At 44.5% G+C, this 27,862-nt stretch overlaps 6 non-coding genes across 6 annotated transcripts; 2 read left to right on the top strand and 4 right to left on the bottom strand.

The window, feature by feature from the left end:
* Window positions 1-7,562: 7,562 nt before the first annotated feature.
* On the bottom strand, window positions 7,563-7,636 carry trnat-agu (transfer RNA threonine (anticodon AGU)). Its single transcript has one exon. It is a non-coding gene; the product is annotated as a tRNA-Thr (tRNA).
* Window positions 7,637-13,193: 5,557 nt separating this feature from the next.
* On the bottom strand, window positions 13,194-13,278 carry trnap-ugg (transfer RNA proline (anticodon UGG)). Its single transcript is given in 2 exon segments — window positions 13,194-13,229; window positions 13,243-13,278. It is a non-coding gene; the product is annotated as a tRNA-Pro (tRNA).
* Window positions 13,279-16,035: 2,757 nt separating this feature from the next.
* Window positions 16,036-16,107, bottom strand: trnaw-cca (transfer RNA tryptophan (anticodon CCA)). Its single transcript has one exon. It is a non-coding gene; the product is annotated as a tRNA-Trp (tRNA).
* Window positions 16,108-16,316: 209 nt separating this feature from the next.
* Window positions 16,317-16,398, top strand: trnas-gcu (transfer RNA serine (anticodon GCU)). The gene has a single exon. It is a non-coding gene; the product is annotated as a tRNA-Ser (tRNA).
* A 1,940-nt stretch (window positions 16,399-18,338) lies between these two features.
* trnam-cau (transfer RNA methionine (anticodon CAU)) lies at window positions 18,339-18,410 on the top strand. Its single transcript has one exon. It is a non-coding gene; the product is annotated as a tRNA-Met (tRNA).
* Window positions 18,411-27,023: 8,613 nt separating this feature from the next.
* Window positions 27,024-27,105, bottom strand: trnas-aga (transfer RNA serine (anticodon AGA)). The gene has a single exon. It is a non-coding gene; the product is annotated as a tRNA-Ser (tRNA).
* Window positions 27,106-27,862: the final 757 nt, after the last annotated feature.

The following is a 27,862-nucleotide window of genomic DNA, read 5'->3' as shown; positions in this document are numbered from 1 at the left end:
TACTAGGTCAAAGACATGTTTTTGTATCTCAGTAATTTTTCATGAGAAACGAATTAGTTCCGAATTAAAAAAAAGAAAACCCTCAATTGTATTTCATTATACTATTGTTTCTGACTGAGAATTCATTGATTCGTTTTCAGGCCCTTTTTTTCATTTAAACAAATTTTCCACTGACAACAATTTCAAACTCGATTTTCCATTAGACACAGATGGATCAAGAAAATATTTATGTGAATGTTCTTTAAGCAGGCCCCCTCCCCTCCCCTCCCCTCCCCTTCCCCTCCTCCACGCCCCTCCCCTCCCCCCAACCACCCCCTCCCCTCCCCTCCCCTCCCCCCTCCCCTCCCCCTCCCCTCGCCAGTTCTCAGCCAGACACTGACTGGTTACAAGTTTATTTTACTTTTTACAGAAAATAAATCCCTGGCCCATGATCTGCTTTTCTCCTGTTCTCAGGCACATTCACTTTCAACAAGGGCGCAATAACTGGTTTGAAGAGTCAGAGTCAGACTGCAGTCACCTCGTTTCTCTCTCCATCCCTTTATCTCAGAGTCACCTTACACCATATCCTGCAGCCTGATTTGGCCAAGTTGAGCGAATGGCTCAATGATTGGCAGATGCAGCATATTTTGAATAAATGTGAAGTGGTCCAATTTGTTAGCAAACACGGGAAGACAGATAATGTTCTGTTTGGTCATAAATTAGGAGAAGAGAATGTGCAACCAGAACAGAGTGTCCTCATGCACCAGTCACTGAAGGGAAACATGCCGCTGTAGCAGGCAGTAAAAAATGCAAATGGCATGGTGGCCTTCATAGCGAGAGGCTTCGAGTACAGGAGCAGGGATGTCTTGATGCAATTATACAGGGTCTTGGTGAGGCCACAGCTGCAGTTTTGTCTTCTTATCTGAGGAAGGATGTTCTTTGGACTGTGGGAGAAAACCCATGCAAACATTGGGAGAACATGCAAACTCCACACAGGCAGTGACCCAAGCCCCGAATCGAATCCAGGTCTCTGGAGCTGTGAAGCAGCAATGCTAACCATTGTGTTACCATGCCGAGTCAAACTTATCCAACTGCGTTTGGTGTCTGTGAGATCTCCGAGTCTCTCTCGTGTAAAATAAAACGATTATCCAATCACGAAGTTCCCACTAATCCCCCTGCTGAGCCCCAAAGTTAGATTTCAAGGCACTGTTTCATTAAATTCAAGATTTGAGTTGGAAGTTAGAGAACATGTCAGCTACCCCGTGCCTGCATATCTTACCTCCAATCCTCACTTTATGTCACTGAATCCGCTACTAGTAATTAATGCAAGATAAAATATAGAAATGAAGCATATCTTCTCTGATTTGATATATTAAAGAGCGCGGTAAAGTGGTACAGTAATTCGCACTGCTGCCCATGTTTGATTCGGGTCTTGGGTGACTGCATGGAGTTTACACGTCCTCCTCGTGTCTGCGTGGGTTTCCTCGGGGTGCTCCAGTTTCCTCCCTCACTCCAAAGACTGGCTAGGTGCATTGGCCATGCTAAATTGGTCCTTAGGTTCCCAGGATGTGGAGGTTCGGGGGATTAGCCATGGTAAAATTGCGCGAAATATGTTCTTTCAGAGAATCGGTTCAGACTCCTTGGGCTGACTGGTGTCCTTCTGCAATGCAGGGATTCTCTGCATACACAGTGTCTCCATTTATGAAATCAAGAATCCCGTCCGTTTCCCTAACGACTCTTTCAAAATTTCCTCCCACATTCAAATATCTCTCTGAACCTCAGTTCCCTCTGAGCCTGCACACTGTTTAGAACTGGACCATTCTGTTTCTATTGCCTCTCCCCATCTTTGCTGTCAGAATTCAGCACTGTTCCTGAGTGTGGGATTAATAATGTGTCTCTGCTACAATATCAGTGAGAGCTAAGGCTGCAGCTTCTGTTTCTCCAGGAGGAACGTTCGGGATAAAGCCGGAACTTATAAGGATTTTTATCACGGAGACATTATCTGGCCGTCTGTATCTCACTGTCCTGACTCACTCTGTCTCTATCTGTCCCTCTACCCTCTCTGATCCACTCGACATGAAGGCAGGATGTTGTTTAGTGACTGAGTGCACACCTAACCCGCACATCTTTGGACTATGGGACGAAACCGGAGTACCCGGAGGAAACCCACGCAGATACGAGGAGAATGTGCAAACTCCACACAGACATTGACCTCAGCCGGGAATCGAGCCAATGTCCCTGGAGATATGAAGCAGCAGTGCGAATCACTGTGCAACCGCGCCGTCTACAATATACCAGTTTGTTGGCCAGGGACAGTTATCAGGGCGGCTTGGGTCAATGTCTGTGAGAGTTTGCACATTATCCCCGTGTTTGCGTGGGTTTTCTCCGGGGGCTCCGGTTTCCTCCCACACCCCAAAAACGTGCTTTTTGGCTGATTGGTGTTAATAAATCGTCCCTAAATTGGATCTCCCTTAATCTGGCGCACATATCATTCCCAAAATTTGCACCCCTTTATTGTGGAGTCCAGGAGATGTAGACAAAAGTCGTAGGTAGAAGAAGGATTGGAATGAGGCACTCACTGAGTGTTAAAATGGGCGGCGCGGGCTTTTGCAGGGCCGAAGGGCCTGTTTCCGGTGCTGTGTTGTTCCTTGTTCTTTGTTTTTTGTTGTCGGTCCCTCGATTCGAGGATGACATCCATTCAGGACCATTAGTTTCTGCTATGGGTCTTCATTTGAGTGAACAGGACCATTCTCAGCCCACAGAGCTTTCTTCTCTGTTACTGTCTTCTCTGCCTCCATTCTGCCTCATAAAAGCCTGCTGCCGATTGGGGGACAGGTTTTGACCATCTTCAACGATTTGTAACAAACTCTCCCAGTCATCAGCATGAATGCTGCCTCCCTTCAATCTGGAGGGTGTTGGGGAAACATTACTGATAGGATGTTTCTCACACTCTGAGGATTCGCTGATACACTGGTCACATCTACATCATTGTGCTAAAACCATCAACTATCAATGGCATGTATGAAAGAGTGAGATACATTCCTATCCGCCCTTCTCTGATCCAGTTTATCGAAATGATTTTTCACAAAATCTTTCATTAATTGAAAGCCCAACATCAGGCCACCCTCAGCCTTGTTGTTTTTGGAGAAAAGGATCCAGATTCTCAATCCGTCACTAGGCCATCTCGTTTTTCTGGAGCTTCGACCAAATTTCTACAGAAAAACGATCGGACTCGGACCTGCAATCTTCTGATACTATTTCCACGACTATTAGAGTAGCCGGACGCCTTAGGCATGAGGCCAGGCGGTCAAACGATAAAACACGGTACCGAATGTCAGCATTTGTTACCGGCAGAGCATTCTCTTTCTCCTTCATGGTTCTTTTTTATGGGCTGTGGGTGTCGCCTGCAGGACCAGCATTTGTTGCCCTCCTCTAATTGCCCTTCAAATGAAAGTGCCTTGTTCGGCCATTTCAGAGGGCAGTTAAGAGTCACCCTCATTGCTCTGGGTCTGGTGTCAGATGTCAGCCAGACCAGGTAAGGAGGGCAAACGTCTTCATCTAATGTGCACCGATGAACCAGATCGTATTTTACTCCAATTGACAGTAGTTCCAAGGCCACCATTACTGAGACTAGCTTTCAATTCCAGATTGACTTCATCAATGAATTGAAATTCCACCAGCTGCCGCAGTGGGATTTACTCCGTGTTCCCAAATACTAGTGCGGGTCTCCGGATTACCAGCCCAGTGACATCACCTTTCATCCCTGAAAACAGAAACAGTTCATTCAGCTCATTATTAAACCCCTTCCTGAGGAGATTAGAATTCCCTCCACAGAATTCTATTGAACAGATTGCATCAAAGCCTGTTGCTCCATTCGGGAGCATCAACAATTTATTAAGATCGCAAAGAAAAGATTGATTTCTTGGGACGAGATTAAAATAATGAGATTAGAAAATTGAATGAACAAAACAACAAGGAAATACGTTCTGAGAAAGATCCCTGCAATGTTAGCAAGGAAATGCAGAGCTTTCAGCTGTAGAAGGACATCCCGTTTTGTTTTGGAACTACGACCAGATTTCTGCATAAAACAACCGCGACAGGACTCGAACCTGCAATCTTCTGATACCATCACTGTCATATTAACCGAAGTCAGACTCCTTATCCATTAGGCCACGTGGTCGATACACATTACTGCCTACCGAATGTCAGTACCGTGTGAATATCTGCCGTGGTTATATTAATTGTCAGTTCTATTTTTGGATGTTTCCCTGATTCCCAGATGCCACAAACTGAAGGGGAATCCCCAGTGTTTGTAACCGGCAGAAAACTGAAGATCATTTCCAACATTCTTGGCTGCCTGTCTGTGTGGAGTTTGCACGGTCCCCCCGTGTGTATGTATGTTTACATCGGGTGTTCCGGTTTCCTCCCATCTTTAATGAAGTGCAGAATAGGCGGATTAGCCAGGCTAAATTCCCCCTTATTGTCAGGGGGATTAGTAGGGTAATTAGGTGGGGTTACAGAGAGGGATTCTCTGTCGGAGAGTTGGTGCAGAATGGTCGGTGCGGCCTCATTCCGCACTGTGGGGATCCTCTGCCTCCTACACATCCTGTCTTCAATCTTCAATGCCGGTCCCTGAATCCTTCTGCCAGCAGCTAATGCAGCAACTTCCCCCTGTGTACCTTAGTTCAATATGTTATTTTATTTTACACCTCTCTTACATCACCACTCAATCCCGTTAGCTGTAAAGAGTGAAAATCCGAATTATCCAGTCAAACCTTTGAGCTAAAATCCATCATCGACCGATCCAAAGCAGTAAATCTCATCTTCACCCACGTCAGGACTGTCCCACACTTTCTAAAGTGTGATTACGGGGTCTGGGTACAATCCTAAAACAGCCGCAGATAATCAGAGCTTAATAAAGATTGAGCAGAACTTCCCAGTTTTTATATTCAGTATCTCCAGTTCTGAAGCCAAGCATCCAATCCGCCTTACTGACGACTCTCTTAAAATCGCCTCTCTCCTTTAAAGATCTCTCTGAACCTCAGCTCCCTCTGAGCCTGCACACTGTTTAGAACTGGACCATTCAGTTTCTGTTGCCTCTCCCCATCTCTTCTGTCCAAATGCAGCACTGTTCCTGAGTGTGGGATTAATAATATGTCTCTACTACAATATCAGTGAGAGCTGAAACTGCAGCTTCTGTTTCTCCAAGAGAATCTTTCTGGATAAAGCCGGAATTTACAAGGATTTCTGTTACTGATATATTATCTGATAAATTATCACCGCCCTCACTCACTCTATCGGTGTCTATCCCTCCACCCCCACTCAGTAACTGTATAGGAAGGGGGAATATTGTTGGACAATGACTGACTGCAGACAATCTGTATCTTCTGCTGATCAAATAGAGAGGGAGAGAGATTCTCACAGTCTCTTTGTGAGTGTGGATTAACCTTTTATGTGCCCTCACAAACACTGTAATCTTCTTGCTTTTGTCAATTCCTAAGAAGTACTTGCACCTCTGAGGCCCTGTGGGCGGTTGAAGGGTGGAGTGAGGTTTGAAGGCGATGCCGCAGGGTGCTGAGTGTGAGACCAGCCGATTTTAAAGCATGTGTGTAGGAAAGTGAAGAGTGAACTTGTCCGTTTGAAGATCACAGAAAAGCTGTGTCTGGAGCTGGGCCCGAGAGACAAGTTTTGTGTTGTCAGTAAATGAACTCCTGTAATGAAGACACAAAATCAGAAAGAGGAAATGCTGGAAATATTCAGCAGCTCCGAAAGCAGCTGCGGAGAGATATTCCTGTCGCCAGGATGTAACTCTCCAATTGGATACTTCACATTGCTCAGATCTGACACTCTCAACACCTTCCTGTAAGGAACAGGAAGGGCGGGAATTGGGTCTTTGTTGATTTGAGCAAACAGAGCAATGCAGCAATGAGAAGCTCCTCACCCCCCGGCGGCTTGGGGGAGGATGGCACTCAGATACAGGCCTCTGGCTGGGGTTCAAGAATTGGGGAAAAAACGCATCGAGTTTGAAATGTAAATGCTACAAAGATGGAATTCAATTCGATTTGTGCACACATTTTGAACCTTGGCTAATGTCGTCAGGATAACCGATCTGTTGAAGATGCTGTGTTCAGGTCGCAGTCTTCTTTCGGGGCCTGGGCTCAAATCCCACTTCAGACACTGTTTTTTTTCTCCTTCGCGAGGCACCATCCAAACCCCGGAAATCTCTCAGCACAAGGGCAGCAGATGCAGAGGAACAATGACCACCTGTAAGTTCCACTCCGAGACACACATCATCCGGACTTGGAAACATATCACCGTTCCCATGGCTGGCTCACAATCCCGGAACTCCCTCCCTAACAGCAGTCTATGGGTACATACACCACATGGACTGCAGTGTCTCCAGAATGAATTCATCGCCTATTACTCAAAGACAATTAATTTGGACCATAAATGCTTCCCGGGCCAGTGACACACATACCCCGTATGAATAAAGTATTTTCTTTTTTAAATCAATTCGTGCGACAGAAGGAACACAGCTGCCTTCAGAGCCGAAAACTGTGTGTGTGAATCACATCTCTATTTTTATTCCAAATGTGTGTCTGAAAACAGTAAGTGGAACCAACTCACGTTAAACCGTTCAATATTTAGTCGGATAGTTCACAGGTACCTTCCAATTCTGGCAGTTTCTTTTTCACAAATACCACCAGATCTGGAACGTATTTCCAGCATTCCGCTGAACCCACCCATAGCAGCGACAGGCTCTGTGGCTTAGTTGGTTAAAGCGCCCGCTTAGTAAGCAGGATAATCCTGCGTTCAAACCCTTGATTCTTTTTCCAATGATTTTTGCAGTTATGCCAGTCACAAAATCCATTTTGCTTGTCAGCTTTGTCTTTCCCTTCACAGTGGATAATCTCCAACGATTGAAACATTTCGAGATTCTCCACAACTATCTCGACTATTTGTTGAGAAGATCCATGTATTTTCATCATCTTGCAGTAAAAAAATCATCTAAATATACTCAATCTTCTACCAGCACAGATTTCCATTATTTTCTCAGGGAATTCCGAACACAGTCAAATGGCCTGAGAACCACACAATCCCGACAGTGCTGAAGGAGACCATTCTGCCCGTCGAATCTGTACCGACTCTCCGACAGAGGTTGCACATAGGATCTATCCCCGCAGTGCCACACACCCGCTCCGCTAATCTACTGATAGAAATACCTTGGGGACGAAGGGACAATCTAACATGGCCAAATCCATTCAACCTGCTCACCTTTGGAATGTGGGAGGAAATCGAATCACCTTATTTCCTAAGATCATTTGTCTGGGTGAATTCAACTTGAACAGAACGGCAAAAGTTTGGCACCATCCAGGACAGAGCATCCCGCTCCATTCGCTTCCTATGTATAAAAATTCACTCCCTCCACTACCGACACACAATGACAGCAGTGTGCACCATCCACACGATGCACTGCCGCAACTCAGTAAAGCTCCTTTGGCAGCACCTTCCAAACCCACGACCATTGGGACCGAGAAGGACAAGCGCAGCAGAAACATCAGAATAACATTGAAAAAGAGACCAGGGTGCGCTGGGATTTGAACCCAGGATCTCCTACTTACTAGGCAGGCGCTTTAACCAACTAAGCCACAGAGCCTGTCAGGACTGTGGGTGGGGTCAGCGGAATGCTGGAAATACGTTCCAGATCTGGTGGTATTTGTGAAAAAGGAGATACTGCCAGGCTGTCGGACACTGATATTTATTTATTGATTGTAGTTATTTATAAGTTGTTGTTGCGTGTGTCCGTTCCTTAATCTTATTTATCTTCCAAAAGAAATGAAATATCTAATTGAAAAAAAATGTTACTATTTCTCACCCATCCAGCGAACGTTGTGTCAAACTTTAAAAAAGGTTTGTGATTTATTCTCGAGTCAGTGGTTTCCCTGGGAGCCGGGTTAACAGAAACAGCATGGAGAGATGGCAGAGCAGGAAATGTCGGTGCCGAACGTGAATCACATCAATGAAGCAGCAACTGGTTTGTTACTAACCTGATCCATAATCCGATTGTGGTGGGACTCAAACTCACAACCTTTAAGTGACTGAATTACCATCATTTGGAAGACCAACGCGCCACAGAGACACAGGCTGAAACTTCACTTTACTTATCCTTAGATGGATTTTTGACAATGTGGAAACTATTGATAAATTCAATAATCTCATAGTTAAAAGGCTAAGGACTGTTCAGAAAGACTTCATTGATCGCAAGTCATGTTGGGACATCTGATGTCTGTTAAAACAGTTGTGGAAATACAGACCTGTTCCTCCTCTATACAGGAAATCTGTCCCTCACAGAATGATGCTCCCTTATCTTTCTTCCTCACTCCCCTGTACAGCTTGAAGTCTCATCTCGCAGGCCTGATAGTTGGGAGATACATTCTACTCTATCTGTCACGGGACTGATCAGAACCTGTTCCCTGTTCCAGTTAAACACCTGCACAGAACACAACGCAAAGCTGGGAGCTGGAAATCTAACAAAAAAAAAACAAAAAATGCTGGAAATGCTCAGCAGGTGAGACAACATCTCATTAACGGAGATTTGTGTAAAACCAGCTCCTGAAGCACAGCACAGCGGCACAGTTTAAAGTTTCCTTTCATCCACAATGGATGCTCCATTCTATGATTTTGAACAATTCAAATTGAGAATGTGCATTGTTATTCTAGTCGCCACAGCCTGAAAACCACTTCAGGCATTGATGTCACCCTTGGATTTTAAATTTGTAAATCCATTCTCTATCTTTTTAAAGCTACTGTTGAAACTGTACCCAACACACACTCAGTTCTTTGTGAAAGACGAGGAGAATTGAAGATATATTTGTGTAATTTTCCTTTGACTAAACTTGTACAGAAGCAGAAAGGCGGGAATCACAGTCAGCTCTTCATGAAACTCACCCGCTAAACATTGAAAGGTGGCAGTGTTTATTCAAGGGATGATTCTTGAACATAGAACATAGAACAGTACAGGCCCTTCGGCCCTCAATGTTGTGCCGAGTTATGTTCAAACCCAAGATCAAGCTCTCCCACTCCCTATCATTCTGGAGTGCTCCATGTGCCTATCCAATAACCGCTTGAAAGTTCCTGAAGTGTCGGACTCCACTATCACAGCAGCAGTGTATTCCACACCCCAACCACTCTCTGAGTGAAGAATCTACCTCGGACATCCCTCCCGTATCTCCCACCATGAACCTTATAGTTATGCTCCAAGGGAAAAAAAGACCTCGGCTTGTGTATCTTTGCAACATTTACAGCTTGTGTCTGTGAGTAAATGACATTTCAGCGATCTGTTACTCATTCAAATGTTAACTAGTAACGAGAAGCGGGAGAAAGTTACTGCACCCTGGACGGAAATGTCAAATCATTTTGAAGGAGCCGCCATGGAATTATTTTTGCTGTTGCAAAAAGCGAAATAGCAGAGAATGGCTTCGATCCATCGACCTCTGGGTTATGGGCCCAGCACGCTTCCGCTGCGCCACTCTACTACGGAAAAGACCGTTATTCATTTTTTATTAATGGAGAATCGAAAAGTTGGAACGATGCAATCTGGGCAATACAACTGAGCAAGGTGAAACACTATGGGGACCGGGCAGGATAATCCTACCATGGACAGGGCACTAAGTGCAGATGAGACATTGACTGAGTTGTCAGACGGAGCCGGAAATCGTGTCAGAAGATGCCAACGAAAGTTGGAGTGCCAAATGTTTTATGATCACTGTACAAGTAGACGGTGAAATGCAGACTTCAGGTTGGATATTCATGAGTTCTGAGATGGGTGAAGAGACTGTGGCATCTCAGCGCAGTAAAGGTGCAATGGGGATTAGGAAGGGTAAAGGTGTACGCTTTATTTTGTATCGTCTCTCCTTGATCTTCGGACCAAAATGTCTCACTTCACACTTCCTTACGTTAATTAAGTTGTATCTGTCACGTGTCTGTCCATTCCACCAGGCTGTCTACATCTTCTTGAAGATTATCAATATCCTTCTTATTAAAGTTCAGAATATTTTCAAGTTTTGCACCTTTGGCAAATTTTGATATTGAAACCTGTACACCCACATATAGGTCAGTAGCCTCCTCCAGCATCTACGGACCTCCCTATCTCTGTAAAGCCTTCCACTCACTACAACCCTACTTATCTCTATAATTATCTCCAGCTCCTACACCCCTCCCTCTCCCTGTAACCTCCTCCAGCAATTACAACTATTTTCCCTCTCCTACCACCACCAGCCACTACAACCCTCCCTATCTCTGTAAACTTCTGCACTCACTAAAATGCTCTGAGATATCTGCTCACAGGGCGTGGGAGTAGGACGAGTCCATTCAGTCCCTCGAGCCTGCTCTGTTATTCGGGAAGGTGAAGGCGGCTTTGTTTCCAATCTCCACCTTCACCCCTTTACCCCGTCACCCTTAATAACCACTGTTAACAAGAAGATATCGATCCCGGGTTAACAATTCACTGATTCCCTTTTGGGTGAGGGCAAGATTCCAAAACTTGGAGTGGCCTCAAGTGTTACTCAGCTTCTCTCCTGGGAGTTAAACTCTGTCCCTCTTTCTCTCTACCCATCCTCCCCCGAAACCAGGTCTCAGGGTTCCCCCAGCCTCCACCAGCAGAAATCATTCGGCTCTCTTTACCCCCACCATCACATCCTGAAAAATGTAATTAAACCCCAGAGAAAAAGGCCCTCATTTTTCTAATCACTCCTCGTAACTTCAGTCCCAGCTCCAGACTTCAGTCTAGTGAACTTTACATTATGTCAATCACCCCAATGCCAATTTGTATGTGGCTCGGGTAATAATCCAGAGATTGTAACCCCTGAGGACCTGTTCTTTAATGTATTTCCTCGTTGCTGATGAACCCCAAACAGGTCCTTTTACACGGTCTTCCACCGTTACTCAAAAAGGACTGTAAATAATCATGAGAAATCAGTGAACATTTCATGTTTAGAATCGATTTCACAGAGATAAGGTTGTTTATCACATTATGGATCACAACAACTGGATCCCACCCCTACTCCTACTTCAATATCCTTTCAAGCCAATCAGAGATGTCCCTCACCATGGCACTGAACAGGCAACATACTGTGTGGGACTCTCGATACAAAGGATGTTATCAATCCCCTAATTATAGAATCCCCTAGAACGGCCACTCGACTAGAAATGTGTTCATTGGAGTTTAGAAGAGTGAGAGGGGATCTCATGGAAACTGATAAAATTCTGACAGGATTAGACAAAGTAGATTCAGAAAGAATGTTCCCGATGATGGGGGACTCCAGAACTAAACGTCCTCCAGAATGTGTGGAATTCACTGCCACAGGAAGTAGTTGAAGCCAAAAATTGTGTGATTTCAGGAAGAAATGAAATGAAGCAACAAGATTGTTAACACGTTTCTAAACAGGAAATTTTCACTTATTTCTTATGATTACATATAAACCTCCTTTCCTAGTTTTCCAAAACGATTCTCCCTCCCTGTTTTCCCACCTGAAACCTCCTTTCTCAAGCTGTTATAACCAGGAATGTCTTACGCCCAGTAATGAGCAGCTTTTGCAATGTGTTTGAATGAACACAATTTCATATCATCAGAGCAGCATTTTGAAGTTCTCATTCATTCACTGTATTCTGGTGAAATGTGATCTTTATCTTCTGTGAGTAATTACATAAGAATCTTCCTTTGATATGAGACGCCGTTTTGTCCTTGTTGCCCTGATGCTGCTTTATTTCTCTCTCTTTTCACGTCATGATCTTTCTCATGGAATTTCCAGCACACTCGGCCCAGTTCGCCAGCTGAGTACATCCCGGCCCACAGCACAAATCCACTTCTTGAAAAGAGGAACACCGGAAGTTTTTTTTTTACGCGGTTGCTCCACTAAACAAATTGTGACTTTTAAACATTTTATATCAGAATCGCCGCGAGCAGGGCTCGAACCCGCGCGGGGAAACCCCATGGGGCTTCGAGTCTAACGCCCCAACCACTCAGCCATCGCAGCTGTTTATGAGCCGGAGCTCAGTAACATTTCCACTAACTTTATGAGACACAGCAATGCTGCAGAGAGCAGTGTGTGAGCTGATTTTGTTCATCTTTTATTTTGTGCCTTTCTCTCTGAATGAGAACTCATTTATTAGTTCAGAGGCTTGTTTCTATGCTTCGAAAAAAATGTTCATTAAAAGCAAATAGATTCCGAAATTTAGGGAAAAATATAAAACATTTATTTTTATTTCATTCCCATCAAATGTTGCGTTTGAACTTTGTGTCCATTTGTTTCGAGACACAAGAGGAGAAGTTTCTAAATAAATTCTCATTGCGACGCCGGGAATTGAACCCGTGCCAGCTGCTTGAAAGGCAGTTCTGCCCACCGCGATATCACCAACACTCGCTTGGTTTAAAGGGTCGTTATTTTCATTCGTTATAATTACGGAACTAACTTAGTTGCTGATTTCATCAGACACGAGATGTGTCCATAACGCAGTTTGTAAACTGAACTTGGCTTGTCTGGACAGGTTCAGCTTCCTCTTTACCACTGTTTCTGACTGAGAATTCATTGAATAGTTTTGAGGACGTTATTTTTTAAAAATGAACATAGTTTCCACGGACAGCAATTTTAAACTAGATTTTCCGTCAGACACACATGGATGATGAGAATATTGATGTGAATTTTATTTGAGCAGACCCCCTCCCCTCCCCTCCAGTTCTCAGACAGACACTGACTGGTTCGAAGTTTGTTTTACTTTTTATAGAAAATAAATCCCTGTCTCACGACCTGCTTTTCTCCTGTTCTCAGACACATTCACTTTCTACAAGGGGGCACTAACTGGTTTGAAGAATCAGAGTCAGACTGCAGTCACCGCATTCTCTCTCCATCCCATTCTCTCAGTGCCACCTTACACCATATCCGACAGAGTGATTTGGAAAAGTTGAGTGAATCACCATAAGACCATAAGACGCAGGATCAGAATTATCCCACTCGGTCCATTGAGTCTGCTCCGCCATTCAATCATGCTGATAGTTTTCTCATACCCATTCTCCTGCCTTTTCTCATTCACCCCGATCCCCTTATTAATCAAGAACCTATCTGTCTCGGGAGTTCTCGGGAGGTAAACACTGCTTCGGCTTTCACTCATTGTCGCCACCTTCATTGCAAAGAATTTTCTTTAGAAAAAAAGATGCAGGGCTCGTCCGGGATTTGAACCCGGGACCTCTCGCATTCTAACGCTACGCCCAAAGCGAGAATCATACCCCTAGACCAACGAGCCACCCACTGTTCACTGACCCCTGAACCTTTCAAAGTATCTCAAAGTTAGGCAACTTTTTTTGACAACTCATCAGCGATTTATTGAACAATGTTCCATTTCACTGTCTGTTTTGATGAAGTCATGATGTGGAGATGCCGGCGTTGGATTGGGGTAAACACAGTAAGAAGTCTCACAACACCAGGTTAAAGTACAGCCAGTTTATTTGACAGTAGCACCCACAGGCTTTCGGGGTTTTCCCCTTTGACGGGTGATGAATAGAGGGCTGGGGCAAGTGGTGTTCCTCAGGGATCAGTGCTGGGACCTTTGCTGTTTGTAATATATAAATTACTTGGAGGAAAATGTAACTGATTTGATTAGTAAGTTAGCAGACAACACAAACGATGGTGGATTTGCGGATAACGATGAGGGCCATCAGGGGATACAGCAGAATATCGATGAGTTGGCGACTTGGGCAGAGAGATGGCCGATGGTATTTAATCCGGACAAATGTGGGTTAATGCATTTTGGAAGGTCTAATACAGATAGGAAATATACAGTAAATGACAGAACCCACAAGCGTATTGATAGCCAAAGGGATCTGAGTGGACAAGTACACAGGTCACTGAAAGTGGCAATGCAGGTGGAGAAGGTAGTTAAGAAGGCACACGGCGTACTTGCCTTCATCGGCTGGGGCACTGAGTTTAAAAATTGGCAAGTGATGTTGCAGTTTTATAAAACCTTACATAGGCTGCACTTGGAATTTAGTGTTCAATTCTGACCGCCAAACTACCAGAAGGATGTGGAGGCTTTGGAGAGGGTACAGGAAAGATTTACCAGGATGTTGCCTGGTAAGGAGAGCATTAGCTATGAGGAGAAGTGGAGGAACTTGATTTGTTCTCACTGGAACGACGGAGTTTGAGGGGCGACTTGCTGACATCCACAAGATTACAAGAGGCACGGACAGAATGGATAGTCAGAAGCTTTATTTCCCTGGGTGAAAGAGTCTTTTTCTCGGAGGCAAAGGTTTGAGGTGTGAGGGGCAAGGTTTAAAAGAGATGTATGAGGCAGAGAGTGGTGGGTGCCTGGAACTCTTTGCCGGGGATACGGCATTGACTTCTCAGAGGCGTCTTGACAAATACATGAATAAGATGGAAATAGAGGGATATGTTGCCCGGAACGGTGGGCGGGATGTTCGTTCAGTCGGGCAGCATGGTCGATGCAGGCTTGGAGGGCCGAAGGGCCTGTTTCTGTGCTGTAATTTTCTTTGTTCACCCAGAGAAAATCCATGCAAATGGGGGGAAACATGGACACTCCACACAGACAGTGACCCAAGCCGGGAATCAAACCCGGGTCCCTGGTGCTGTGAGGCAGCAGCAGCTTCCGATCCATCCTGTCCATTTCTTCTACACCTCAATCAGGTCTCCTCTCAGCCTTCACTGCTCTAAATAAAACAACCTGATCCAATCCAATCTCTCTTCATAGCTCAAATTCTCCATCCCAGTCTACGATCTGGTCACTGGTAATTGGACACTGCACCCTCTCCAGTGGAATCATATCCTTACTGTAGTAATTTGACTGGAACTGCACACTGTCCTCCAGCGGTGGCTTCACCAAACTTTTGTCCAATCCGAATCTGAACCTTTCTGCTCTTACAATCATGCATTAATTTTCCATTCCTCACGCTACATGAATCTTCACAACTCACAGACTCAAAGGGATTTCCAATATTGAAAAACATTGGAGGTTTCCTTTGTATTTTCGGGGATCTGGGAGTCAGTGGATCATCCAAAAATAGAACTGAAAAATATGAAATCACAGCATTTATTGACATTGTGCTATTATCAGGGTAATAGTCGACGTGTTGACTACGTGGCGTCGCCACATCAAAGGTGAGCCAAAATGCTGATGAATTGAACGAACGTTGATCTCAGGTCACGAAAAGTGTCGGTACAAATGTAAAGATTTGCATTTTTGAAAGTATCATTCCTTGATAGTCTTTGTTTCTGTTTTAAAAGTTCGAGAACAGCACAAGTTTAATTTGAAGTAATAAGAATACGACGAACTCCCCGTCGGGGAATTGAATCCCGGTCTCCCGCGTGACAAGCGGGGATACGAACCACTATACTAACGAGGAACGGGCACTTGAAGCGGCAATACACATTGTACACTTGCCACTTACACTTCCGGAGCGACAACTCAGTTCTGACGAGATCAGTTATTTTCCCCAATACGGAGAACCATTTAATGCAGCAAACAGCGGCTTTAACTAACTTATTAAGACTTTTGGATTAGCAGGAAAGAGAATGAGATGGGTGCATGAAGAAAAAACACAAATCAGGTGGAGACAGAAAGGTGCGTTTGCCGTACATATCAAACCGCATGTTCTTTTTAATTTTGGAGGAAAGACGGGGTGTCTTGAAGTCTGAACATTCTGGACAATCTCAGCTGGTCTCTCTCCACAGATGATGTCAGACCTGCTGAGTTTTTCCAGCATTTTCATTTGTTGTTCCAGATTCCGGCATCGGCAGTATTTTGCTTATAGCTTGTCTCGCAATGTGTTTTTTTTTTCAAACGGCTGGAAGTTTCAAAGTGCTTTACAGCTGAGATTCATTTCTTTCATTATATTGTCTTTTACTTGCCCGAGGTACAGGCGTAGATTGAGCAAATACATAAAGGATGTTAAAATATTGCATCTATCAATGTTTGGAGATTTGTTGTTTCGGGAACAATCAACTTTATCCAGATACAAAATCCAAACACCGAGGGGCAACTGTTCTTTGAGCCTGACGTGATTTGAACACGCAGCCTTCTGATCTGGAGTCAGACGCGCTACCGTTGCGCCACAAGCTCACACTGCTTGCTTATTTTTACGTCTGTGTTATGTTTGGTGAATTCAAAACTCAAACAGGGAATTGTCTCCCTCTTTACCTTCTCGGGATTTAAATCGAATGGAAGAGTCACAGCGAACCAAAATTAACGAGGAAGTAGAAACACAACATTATCCTACAGGAGAAATGTGTTCTTTGTTCAAGAGGTGATTAGAAAGGCCGCCATTGTGTGACGAGGTGGCCGAGTGGTTCAGGTGATGGATTGCTAATCCATTGTGCTCTGGACGTGTGGGTTCGAATCCCATCCTCGTCGGGAATGCGTCTTTTCCGCCTCGTTATTGAGGGTGGACTCAATACATGAGGTTCTGGGGATGCGGCCTGGGTCGGACTGCTGTTAGTGCAGGCTCGATGGGCCGAATGTTCTTCTTCTGTACTGTGGGGATTCTATGAATTTCGCGGCGGCCGTTTCACTTCTCTAAAAGCATCGATACACCAGTTCCTGACCTAAAAAGCCGACTCTGATGAGTTCCTGACCACAATCTTTGAATATCTCACCAAACAACGATGAGAAGTCCAACATGTCATTCTTTGCGCCGCAGCTACAGCATTTATTCCCTATCCTATAGAACATTACAGCACAGAAACAGGCCTTTTGGCCTTCCCTGGCTGCGCCGAACCATTTTTCTACCGAGTCCCACTTACCTGTACCTGAACCATATCCTTCCACACCCCTCTCATCCATGTACCTGTCCAAGCTTTTCTTCAATGTTAAAAATGAGCCCGCATTTACCACTTCATCCGGCAGCTCATTCCACACTCCCACCACTCTCTGTGTGAAGAAGCCCCACCTATTATTTCCTTTTAACTTTTCCTCCTTCACCCTTAACCCATGTCCTCTATTTTTGTTTCTCCCCGAGCCTCAGTTGGAAAAGTGTGCTTGCATTCACTCCATCTATACCCATCATGATTTTATACACCTCTATCAAATCTCCCCTCATTTTTCTCCCTTCCAGGGAATCAAGTCCGAACCTATTCAACCTTTCTCTGTATTCTGTTTCTCAAGTCCCGGCAACATCCTTGTAAACCTTCTCTGCACTCTCTCAACCTTATTAATATCCTTCCTGTAATTAGGTGACCAAAAGGGCGTTCAAATGGTCAGTGGATAGGCATATGGATAACATTGGAATAGTTTAGGTTAGAGGGTCATTAGATTGGTTCCACTGGTTGGAGCAACATCGAAAGCCGAAGGGCCTGTACTGCGCTGTTGTATTTTCTAAAACTGCACACAATTCTCTAAATTCGGCCTCAGCAATGCCTTGTACAACTTCACCATAACATTCCAACTCTTGGACTCAATACTTTGATTTATAAAGGCCAATGTTCAAAAGTACTCTTTACGACGCTATCGACCTGTGACGCCACTTTTAGGGAATTATGTATCTGTATTCCCAGGTCCTTCTGTTCTATTTACACTCTTCAGTGTCCTGCCATTAACCTTGTACGTTCTACCTTGGTTTGTCCTTCCAAAGTGCAGTACCTCACACCTGTCTGCATTAAACTCCATCTGCCATTTTTCAGCCCATTTTTCTGGCTGGTCAAAATCCCTCTGCAAGCTTTGAAAATGTTCCTCATTGTCCACTGCTCCTCCAATCTTTGTATCATCAGGAAATTTATTGATCCAATTTACCTCATTATCATCCAGATCATTGATCTAGATGACAAATAACAATGGACCCAGCACTGACCCCTGTGGCACACCACGAGTCATTAGCTGAACAGAAAACATCTTCACGGGGAATATTTTGACACAACAGGGAACACGTTTACAGGGCAGGGCATTTATTAACAGAATATTATAAAAATATTGATACAAGATGGATCATATTTACACAGCCGGAAACACATTCACAGCATCAGGGAGGCATTTTACACAACAGCAGAAAACATTTCTCAACAACAGAGAGCACAGTTACACAGCAGGAAATATATTTACAAACATGTAATGCAACAGAAAATTCCTTTTAAAATAGTGATGGATTCTCCAGTTCCGTGTCTTGCCGGTTTCCCAACACTCTGTCCGTCGTTCCATGTGTCCAAGCAGTCTCTCATGCTGCTATTGTGTGTTTTTCTCTGTCTATTGTATTCTCGGTGTGATGCAGTGATGCCTCCTCACACTGGTGTTCCTATTCAACGATAGAGGAGTGACCATTTGTCTGACGACATTGATGGGCAGCAGAGTGGAACTTTCATCGTAGCAGAGTGGCGCAGCGGAAGCGTGCTGGGCCCATAACCCAGAGGTCGATGGATCGAAACCATCCTCTGCTATTCCTGTTCACAGTGATAATAAAACACCTTAATGGTAACTGTGAAGCAGTCGTGACTTTTCCGTGGAGAACACAAACTGTTATTTGGCTTCCTTTTTCCCCGAAAAACCTCGATCTGTAGTAAATGGCTTTTTCTGCAACCAGAGCCTTACACAAGAAGAGGGAACATCTTAACACAACATGCAACAATTTACAGACAAGAAAAGTCCTCACGGAGAATCTTTTTTACACAACAGGGAACACGTTTGCAAGGGAAGGCGATATGTGAACAGAAAAGAAGAAAAAATATTTCCAGAGCCAGAAACACAACAACAGGGCAGCATATTTCACAACAGCAGAAAGAAAAAAAAACACTCACCAACATTTGAGACAGTTCCCTGGGTAAGATTGGTCTGGAGAGATATTGGCAAAACACGGATAATTGGAAATAACTCCGAGGGAAAAAGACAATTGGCAGCATGAACACTTTGGGCCGAAGGGCCTGTTTCCATGCTGTAACCCTCTATATCATAGAGCACAGCATGAAATATATTTACAAACAGTGAAACACTTTACACAACAACAGTGAACATCTTTGAGCAATAGTTCAAAGCAGGACAGCTGTACAGCAGGAAATATGCTTACAAGAATATGTTTACAACAGAAAACTAATTTAACATGTGAGTGATCAATTCCGGGTCCTGCCGGTTTCTCGGAACCTTTGTCTGTCGTCACTCATTTACAAACAGTCTCTTTTGCTGCTTTTGTGCGTGTCTTTTCCGTCCATTGCATTCTTGGTGTTTTGCAGTGGAATTGTGTGGCCAGACTGAAGCTCCCTCACACTCGTGCTGGAGTTAAACAACAATGTGGAAGATAACGATGATAACAAAACTACTTGACAACAATTCTGCAACATTTCCATGGAATATGCAAACATTTCCATTGGCTCCGCTTTTCTGTTTTCACCCTCAAACTGCAGTAAATCACATTGATCTGCACACAAGCTGCAGATACTGTGAACATGCACCAGGATATATTAGTGACCCAGGTCATGGTGTGCAGGGCACAATTTCAGAATTTGTGGATGATGTGAAAGTTGGAAGCATTGTGAACTCTGAGGAGGATAGTGTAAAACTGCAAAAAGGACAGAGACAAGTTGACGGAATGAGTGGACAAGTTACAGCTGAAATTCAAAGCTGAGAATTGTGAGGTGATTCATTCAGGTAGGAAGATTATAGAGAGGCAATGAAAAGTAAAAGGGCCGGGTTCAATTCTGGCCTTCAGTGACTGTGTGTATTTTCCACATTTTCTCTGTGCCCACTTGGCTTTCCTCCGGGTGCTCTGGTTGCCTCCACACTCCATTGATAGGGGAAATGGACTTACCATGCTAAATTTCCCCGAATGTCCCCCAGTATGTTTAAATTAGGAGGATTAACAGGGTAAATATGTGAGGTTGTGTGGGTAAATCAGAGGATCAGTGCACACTCAATGGGCCGAATGGCCACCTTCCTGTCAAGCAGCAGTTCCCCAGTCTCAGCAATGGTGGTGTTGCAAACTCTCTGGAGTCAGGCCAATCAGCACAGAAATTGGAATCATCTTGTGCTGTGTGTGTGGGGCTCAGTGCCACACCGGGTTAGAGCAATTCACTTTTTTTAGTTCCTCCAGCTGCCGACAGCTCTCACGATCTGTGTAACCTCCTCCACATTCTTCACCCTCCCTATCTGGGGAACCTCCTCCAGCTCCTACACCCTTCCTATTACGGAAATTTCCTTCAGTCCCCAACATCCCACCCTGTATCTGTAACCACCCCCGGTTCCTATGCCCCTCCCTATCTGTGTAGCCTCCTCCAGCATCTACGGATCTCCCTATCTCTGTAAAGCCTTCCACTCACTACAACCCTACTTATCTCTATAATTACCTCCGGCTCCTACACCCCTCCCTCTCCCTGTAACCTCCTCCAGCAATTACAACTATTTTCCCTCTCCTACCACCACCAGCCACTACAACCCTCCCTATCTCTGTAACCTTCTGCAATCACTAAAATGCTCTGAGATATCTGCTCACAGGGTGTGGGAGTAGGACGAGTCCATTCAGTCCCTCGAGCCTGCCCTGTTATTCGGGAAGGTGAAGGCGGCTTTGTTTCCAATCTCCACCTTCACCCCTTTACCCCGTCACCCTTAATAACCACTGTTAACAAGAAGATATCGATCCCGGGTTAACAATTCACTGATTCCCTTTTGGGTGAGGGCAAGATTCCAAAACTAGGAGGGGCCTCAAGTGTTACTCAGCTTCTCTCCTGGGAGTTAAACTCTGTCCCTCTTTCTCTCTACCCATCCTCCCCCCGAAACCAGGTCTCAGGGTTCCCCCAGCCTCCGCCAGCAGAAATCATTCGGCTCTCTTTACCCCCACCATCACATCCTGAAAAATGTAATTAAACCCCAGAGAAAAAGGCCCTCATTTTTCTAATCACTCCTCGTAACTTCACTCCCAGCTCCAGACTTCAGTCTAGTGAACGTTACATTATGTCAATCACCCCAATGCCAATTTGTATGTGGCTCGGGTAATAATCCAGAGATTGTAACCCCTGAGGACCTGTTCTTTAATGTATTTCCTCGTTGCTGATGAACCCCAAACAGGTCCTTTTACCCGGTCTTCCACCGTTACTCAAAAAGGACTCTAAATAATCATGAGAAATCAGTGAACATTTCATGTTTAGAATCGATTTCACAGAGATAAGGTTGCTTATCACAATATGGATCACAACAACTGGATCCCGCCCCCACTCCTACTTCAATATCCTTTCAAGCCAATCAGAGATGTCCCTCACCATGGCACCGAGCAGGCAACATACTGTGTGGGACTCTCGATACAAAGGATGTTATCAATGCCCTAATTATAGAATCTCCTAGAACGGCCACTCGACTAGAAATGTGTTCATTGGAGTTTAGAAGAGTGAGAGGGGATCTCATGGAAACTGATAAAATTTTGTCAGGATTAGACAAGGTAGATTCAGAAAGAATGTTCCCGATGATGGGGGACTCCAGAACTAAGCGTCCTCCAGAATGTGTGGAATTCACTGCCACAGGAAGTAGTTGAAGCCAAAAATTGTGTGTGATTTCAGGAAGAAATGAAATATAGCACCAAGATTGTTAACACGATTCTAAACAGGAAATTTTCACTGATTTCTTATGATTCTATATAGTCCTTGTTTCCTAGTTTTCCAAAACGATTGTCCCTCCCTATTTTCCCACCTGAAATCTCCTTTCTCAAGCTGTTACAACCAGGAATATCTTACGCCCAGTAATGAGCAGCTTTTGCAATGTGTTTGAATGAACACAATCATCGAAGCAGCATTTTGAAGTTCTCATTCATTCACTGTATTCTGGTGAAATATGATCTTTATGTTCTGTGAGTAATTACATAAGAATCTTCCTCTGATCTGAGACCTCGTTTATGTACTTGTTCCCCTGATGCTGCTTTATTTCTCTTTCTTCTCTCGTCATGATCTTTCTCATGGAATTTCCAGCACACTCGGCCCAGTTCGCCAGCTGAGTACATCCCGGCCCACAGAACAAATCCACTTCTTGAAAAGAGGAACTCAGAAATTTACATTTTTTTTAGCGGTTGTCCCTGTAAACAAATTGTAACTTTTAAACATTTCATACCAGACTCACTGCGAGCAGGATTCGAACCGGCGTGGTGAAAACCCCATGGGGTTTCGAGTCCAACGACTTAACCACTCGGCCATCGCAGCTACTTATTCACTCCCGCTCAGAAACATTTCTACTAACTTTATCAGACACAGCAATGATGCAGAGAGCAGCGTGTGAGCTGAATTTGTTCATCTTTTATTTTGTATCTTTCTCTCTGAATGAGAACTCATTTATTAGTTCAGAGACTTGTTTCTGTGTTTCGAAAAAATGTTCATTAAAAGCAAATAGATTCCGAATTTTAGGGGAAATATATAAAACATTTATTTTCATTTCATTACCATCAAATGTTGCGTTTGAACTTTATGTCCATTTGTTTCGAGACACAGGAGGATAAGTTTCTCAATAAATTCCCATTGCGACGCCGGGAATTGAACCCGTGCCAGCTGCTTGAAAGGCAGTTCTGCCCACCGCGATATCACCAACACTCGCTTGGTTTAAAGAGTCGTTATTTTCATTCGTTATAATTGCGGAACTAACTTAGTTGCTGATTTCACCAGACACGTGATGTGTCCATAACGCAGTTTGTAAACTGAACTTGGCTTGTCTGGAGAGGTTCAGCTTCCTCTTTACCACTGTTTCTGACTGAGAATTCATTGATTAGTTTTGAGAACTTTTAGAAAAAATATGAACAAAGTTTCCACGGACAGCAATTTTAAACTAGATTTTCCGTCAGACACACTTGGATGATGAGAATATTGATGTGAATTTTATTTGAGCAGACCCCCTCCCCTCCCCTCCAGTTCTCAGACAGACACTGACAGGTTCGAAGTTTGTTTTACTTTTTATAGAAAATAAATCCCTGTCTCACGACCTGCTTTTCTCCTGTTCTCAGACACATTCACTTTCTACAAGGGGGCACTAACTGGTTTGAAGAATCAGAGTCAAACTGCAGTCACCGCATTCTCTCTCCATCCCATTCTCTCAGTGCCACCTTACACCATATCCGACAGAGTGATTTGGAAAAGTTGAGTGAATCACCATAAGACCATAAGACGCAGGATCAGAATTATCCCACTCGGTCCATTGAGTCTGCTCCGCCATTCAATCATGCTGATAGTTTTCTCATCCCCATTCTCCTTTTCTCATTAACCCTGATCTCTTTATTAATCAAAAACTGATCTGTCTCTGTCTTAATGACACTCAGTGACCTGGCCTCCACAGCCTTCAGTGGCAAACAGTTCCACAGATGAACAACTCTCTGGCTGAAAAAATTCCTCCTCATCCCTGTTTGAAAGTATCGTCCCTTTAGCCTGAGGTTGTGCCCTCTCTGGTTCTGGTATCTCCTACTAGTGGAAACATCCTCTCCGTGTCTACTCTATCCAGGCCTCGCAGTATCCTGTACGTTTCAATAAGATCTCCCACTCCAACCCACCCCCCTCCCCATGCTTCTAAACTCCAACTAGTGCAGACACAGAGTCCTCAACCGTTCCTCATACGACAGTTTCTTTATTCCAGGGATCATTCTCGTGAACCTCCTCTGCATCCTTTTCAATGCCAGCAGATCCTTCCTTAGATATGTGGCCAAAAACTTCAAACAAACTGCAGGTGGGGTCTGACCAGACCCTTATCCAGCCTCAGAAGTACATCCCCGCTCTTGTGTTCGAGCCCTCTCGACATGAATGCTAACATTGTATTTGCCTTCCTAACTGCCGACTGAATTTGCTCGTTAACCTTAAGAGAATCTTGAACAAGGACTCCCAAGTTACTTTATGTTTTTGATTTGCTAAGCATGTTGGTTTTGGAGAATTTAGAGATTCTGAGGACAAATACTTTGTATATTGACCCTAAAGAAACACAATGATATTTGCAATCACTATAATAATTGGAGGGCGGTTGGGGGGAAGGTGGGGGGGGGGGGGATGCGGTGGTGGACAGACATGATTGGGTCTTGCCACGGAATCTGACCAACAGCCCCTGGATGCAGCATCTGTGGCTCACTGTCCAATTGCCACAGAATCTGGTTAACAGGTGTGATCCTACATCACATATACTTCAGCAGTTCAAAAAGGCAGCTCACCACAACCTTCCCAAGGGTAATTAGGGATGGGTAATAAATGCTGACCCAGACAGAGACACCCACATTCCATGAATGAATTGAAAGACAATCTGCGGGGAGAGGCCCTCGGAGTGTTTAACAGTTACTGAGCTGAAAAACTCTAACTAACCCCCTGGAATCCGGAGCAAAGGCCGGGAGAAGGACAATTTCCGTCCTCGGACCTTCCATTTGGTGAAAGTTTTGTGCTGTGAATGTGTAGATGTGAATATTGTGGAAGAGAGAGTGTATGAAAGGAGCGGGCGGGTCAGACTAATCCAACTGTGTTTGTGTGTCTGTTCTGATCATGAGATCTCCGAGTCTCTCTTGTATAAAATGAAACGATTTTTCAATCAAAGAACACACCCAATTCCCCTGCTGAGTCCCAAAGTTAGATTTCAAGATAACGGTTTCTTTAAATACAAGATTTCAGTCGGAAAGTCTGTCAGCGATCGCGTGCCTCCACATCTTACCTCAAATCCTCAAGATCTGTCCCTGAATCCAGCCACGAGCAATTAAGGCAAAACAAAATATAAAACAATGAAGCATATTTTTATCAAATAGGGTGGCAAAGCGGCACAGTGGTTAGCACTGGTGCCCGTGTTTGATTCGGGCCTTGGGTGTGTGGAGTTTGCCCGTTCTCCTTGTGCCTACATGTGTTTCCTCTGGGTGCTCCAGTTTCCTCCCACATTCCAATCGCATGCTGGTTAGGTGCACTGGCCATGTTAAATTGTCCCTCAGTGTCCCAGGATGTATAGGTTCTGGGGATTAGCCAGGTAAAATTGTACCAAAGATGTTCTTTCAGAAAGTTATTGCAGACTCGATGGGCCAAATGGCTTCCTTTTCCAATGCAGAGATTCTATGCATAAACATCGCCTCCACTTATGAAGCCAAGGATCCAATCCGCTTTCCGAACGACATGTTCAAAATGTCATCTCACTCTCAAAAATCTCGCTGAACCTCAGGCCCCTCTGAGCTTGCACACTGTTTAGAACTGGACCATTTTTTTTTCTTGCCTCTCCCCATCTCTTCTGTCAAAATGCAGCATTGTTTCTGAGTGTGGGATTAATAATGTGTCTCTGCTACAATATGAGTCGGAGTACTGTGAATGTGTCAAAATTCACAGATGACACTAAGATGGGTGGAAGAGCAAAGTGTGCAGAGGATGCTGAAAGTCTGCAAAGAGATATAGATAATCTAAGTGAGTGGGCAAGGGTCTGGCACATGGAGTACGATGTTGGTAAATCTGATATCATCCATTTTGGTAGGAATAACAGCAAAATGGACTATTATTTAAATAGGAAAACATTGCAGCATGCTGCTCTGCAAAGGGACCTGGGTGTCCTTGTGCAGGAATCTCAAGGAGTTGGTTTGCAGGTGCTGTGGGGTAACGTGTACTTGAGAAAGGATATACTTGCACTGGAGGGAGTGCAGAGGGGACTCACAAGGTTGATTCCATAGATGAGAGTGTTGGCGTATGAGGAGAAACTGAATAGACTGGCGGTATACTCAATGGAGTTCAGAAGAATGAGGGGAAATCTTATCGAACCATATAAAATTATGAAGGGAATACATAAGATAGAAGCAGGGAAGTTGTTTCCATTGGCGGGTGAAACTAGAACTGGGCGGGTGGGGGCGGTGAAGGAGGGGGGAGGTGGTGCAGGGTAGCCTCAAAATAAGGGGAAGTGGATTTAGGACTGAGCTGAGGAGGAACTTCTTTACACAAAGGGTTGTGAATCTGAGGAATTCTGTATCCAGTGAAGCAGTTGAGGCTACCTCACTAAATGTTTTTAAGGCAAGAATAGATAAATTTTTGAACAAAAACGGAATTAAGGGTGAGCGGGTGGGTAAATGGAACTGAGACCACAAAAAGATCAGCCATGATAGTTTTGAAGGGGGACCCTATTCCTGCTCCTAGTTCTTATGTTCTTCTGAGAGCTGAGACTGCAGCTTCTGTTTCTCCAAGAGAATCTCTCTGGATAAAGCCGGAATTTACAAGGATTTCTGTCACTGGGGCATTGTCTGGCGGTCTGTGTCTCACTGCTCTAACTCACTCTATCCCTCCATCCCCTCTCATCAACTCTATATGAAGGTGGGATCTTGTTGTTTAGTGACTGAGTGCACACAATCTGTATCTACATCTGATTAAATAGAATTCAGCTTGTGAACAATATCATCGTTTCAACCAGTTCTGGGTTAACCCAGGCACAGCTCTGATTGGCTGCAGCCCCCTGAATCTGGGGAACAGACACTGTGAGCATCGCCGGCCTCAGAGGCTTTCACAGTTACTGAGCTGGGAAACTCCAACTCATCCCCGAGAATCCACAGCACAGAGCGAGAGGAGAGGAAAACCTGTCCTGGGAGCTGTCAATCTGAGACACAGTTTGACCTGTCAATGTGCAGATGTGAAGCTGCTCCTTCCATTCCCAATCTGCTATAACCAGGAGTTCCTAACGCCCAATAATGACCAGCTTGCAGCAATGTGTTTGAATGAACACGATGTCATATCATCCAAGCAGCATTTTGAAATGATCATTCAGTGTGTTCTGATGAAATTTATTTCTTATGTTCTGTGTGTCATTCCATAAGAATCTTCCCCTGAAATGAGACCTTGTTTTGTCCTTGCGCTCCTGATGCTGTTGTTTTTCAATCTGCTCACATTCTGATTTCCCTCCTGGAACCAGAGAAAGGGAACAGCACTGAATCATTCGGCTTATCTTGTCCATGCCAGCCCGAGGGCACCCAGGTGTCCTCTTCAAGCTCACCTTCCTGTACTCGGCCCGGAGCCATGGAGCTGAAAGCATGATGGTGATCCACATACTTGGCACCAAAAAATGGAGTAGGAGTTCCGGCTCTGGGGCTGCCGGAATCAAACACTTTCAGTGATAATCGCTGCGAGCAGGACTCGAACCTGCGTGGGGAAACCCCATTGGATTTCTAATCCAACGCCTTAACCACTCGGCCATCGCAGCTCCACGGGTGATTCTGCTAATATAATCACCTCAGTAGCGTTCATACTAACTTCATCAGGCACCGTTATTGTACAAAGCTCAGTGTGTGAGCTGAAAGTTGTTCCTCTACTTTTGTATCTTTGTCTCTGACGGAGAACTCACTTACTGGGTCAGAGACTTGTTTTTGTATCTCAGTCATTTTTCATTACAAACAAATTAGTTCCGAATAAAAAGAAAAAGACAAATCTCTATTGTGTTTCATTATCGTAAACTGTTGCGCTCGCCCTGGTTTTGTCCATTCGGTTGAAAACACAGGAGGAAGTGGATAAAGTTGTAAGTAAATTATCAATGCGACGGCTGGGAATCGAATCCGGGTCAACTGCTTGGAAGGCAGCTATACTCACCACTATACCACCATCGCTCACAACACGACAGCTACCCTTATTTTAAGAACAAAAACAGCCCCGGAAACAGGCCCTTCGGCCCAACGAGCCCGCGCCGCCATTTTAATACTACCAGTTCCCCCCTCTACCCATGACCCTTATCTATTGTTTTTATGGCCATCCACATTGAGGGAAACTAACTTAGGGAGAATTTATTACCTCCAATCAGCCTAACAGCACATCTTTGGGGTCTGGGAGGAAACCGGAGCACCCGGAGAAAACCCACTCAAGCACGGGGAGAATGTGGAAACTCCCACAGACACCGGCCCAAATCCATGTGTCTGCACAGCAATCAGTGATAGTCACTGAGCTGTCGTCTTGCCCAGTATCTGGTC

The sequence above is a fragment of the Carcharhinus amblyrhynchos genome, unplaced genomic scaffold (genome assembly GCF_965287045.1).
Source record: "Carcharhinus amblyrhynchos unplaced genomic scaffold, sCarAmb.v2.hapA scaffold_42, whole genome shotgun sequence".
In the NCBI taxonomy this organism is placed as follows: Eukaryota; Metazoa; Chordata; class Chondrichthyes; order Carcharhiniformes; family Carcharhinidae; genus Carcharhinus; species Carcharhinus amblyrhynchos.
This window is presented reverse-complemented; position numbering and strand designations above follow the sequence as displayed.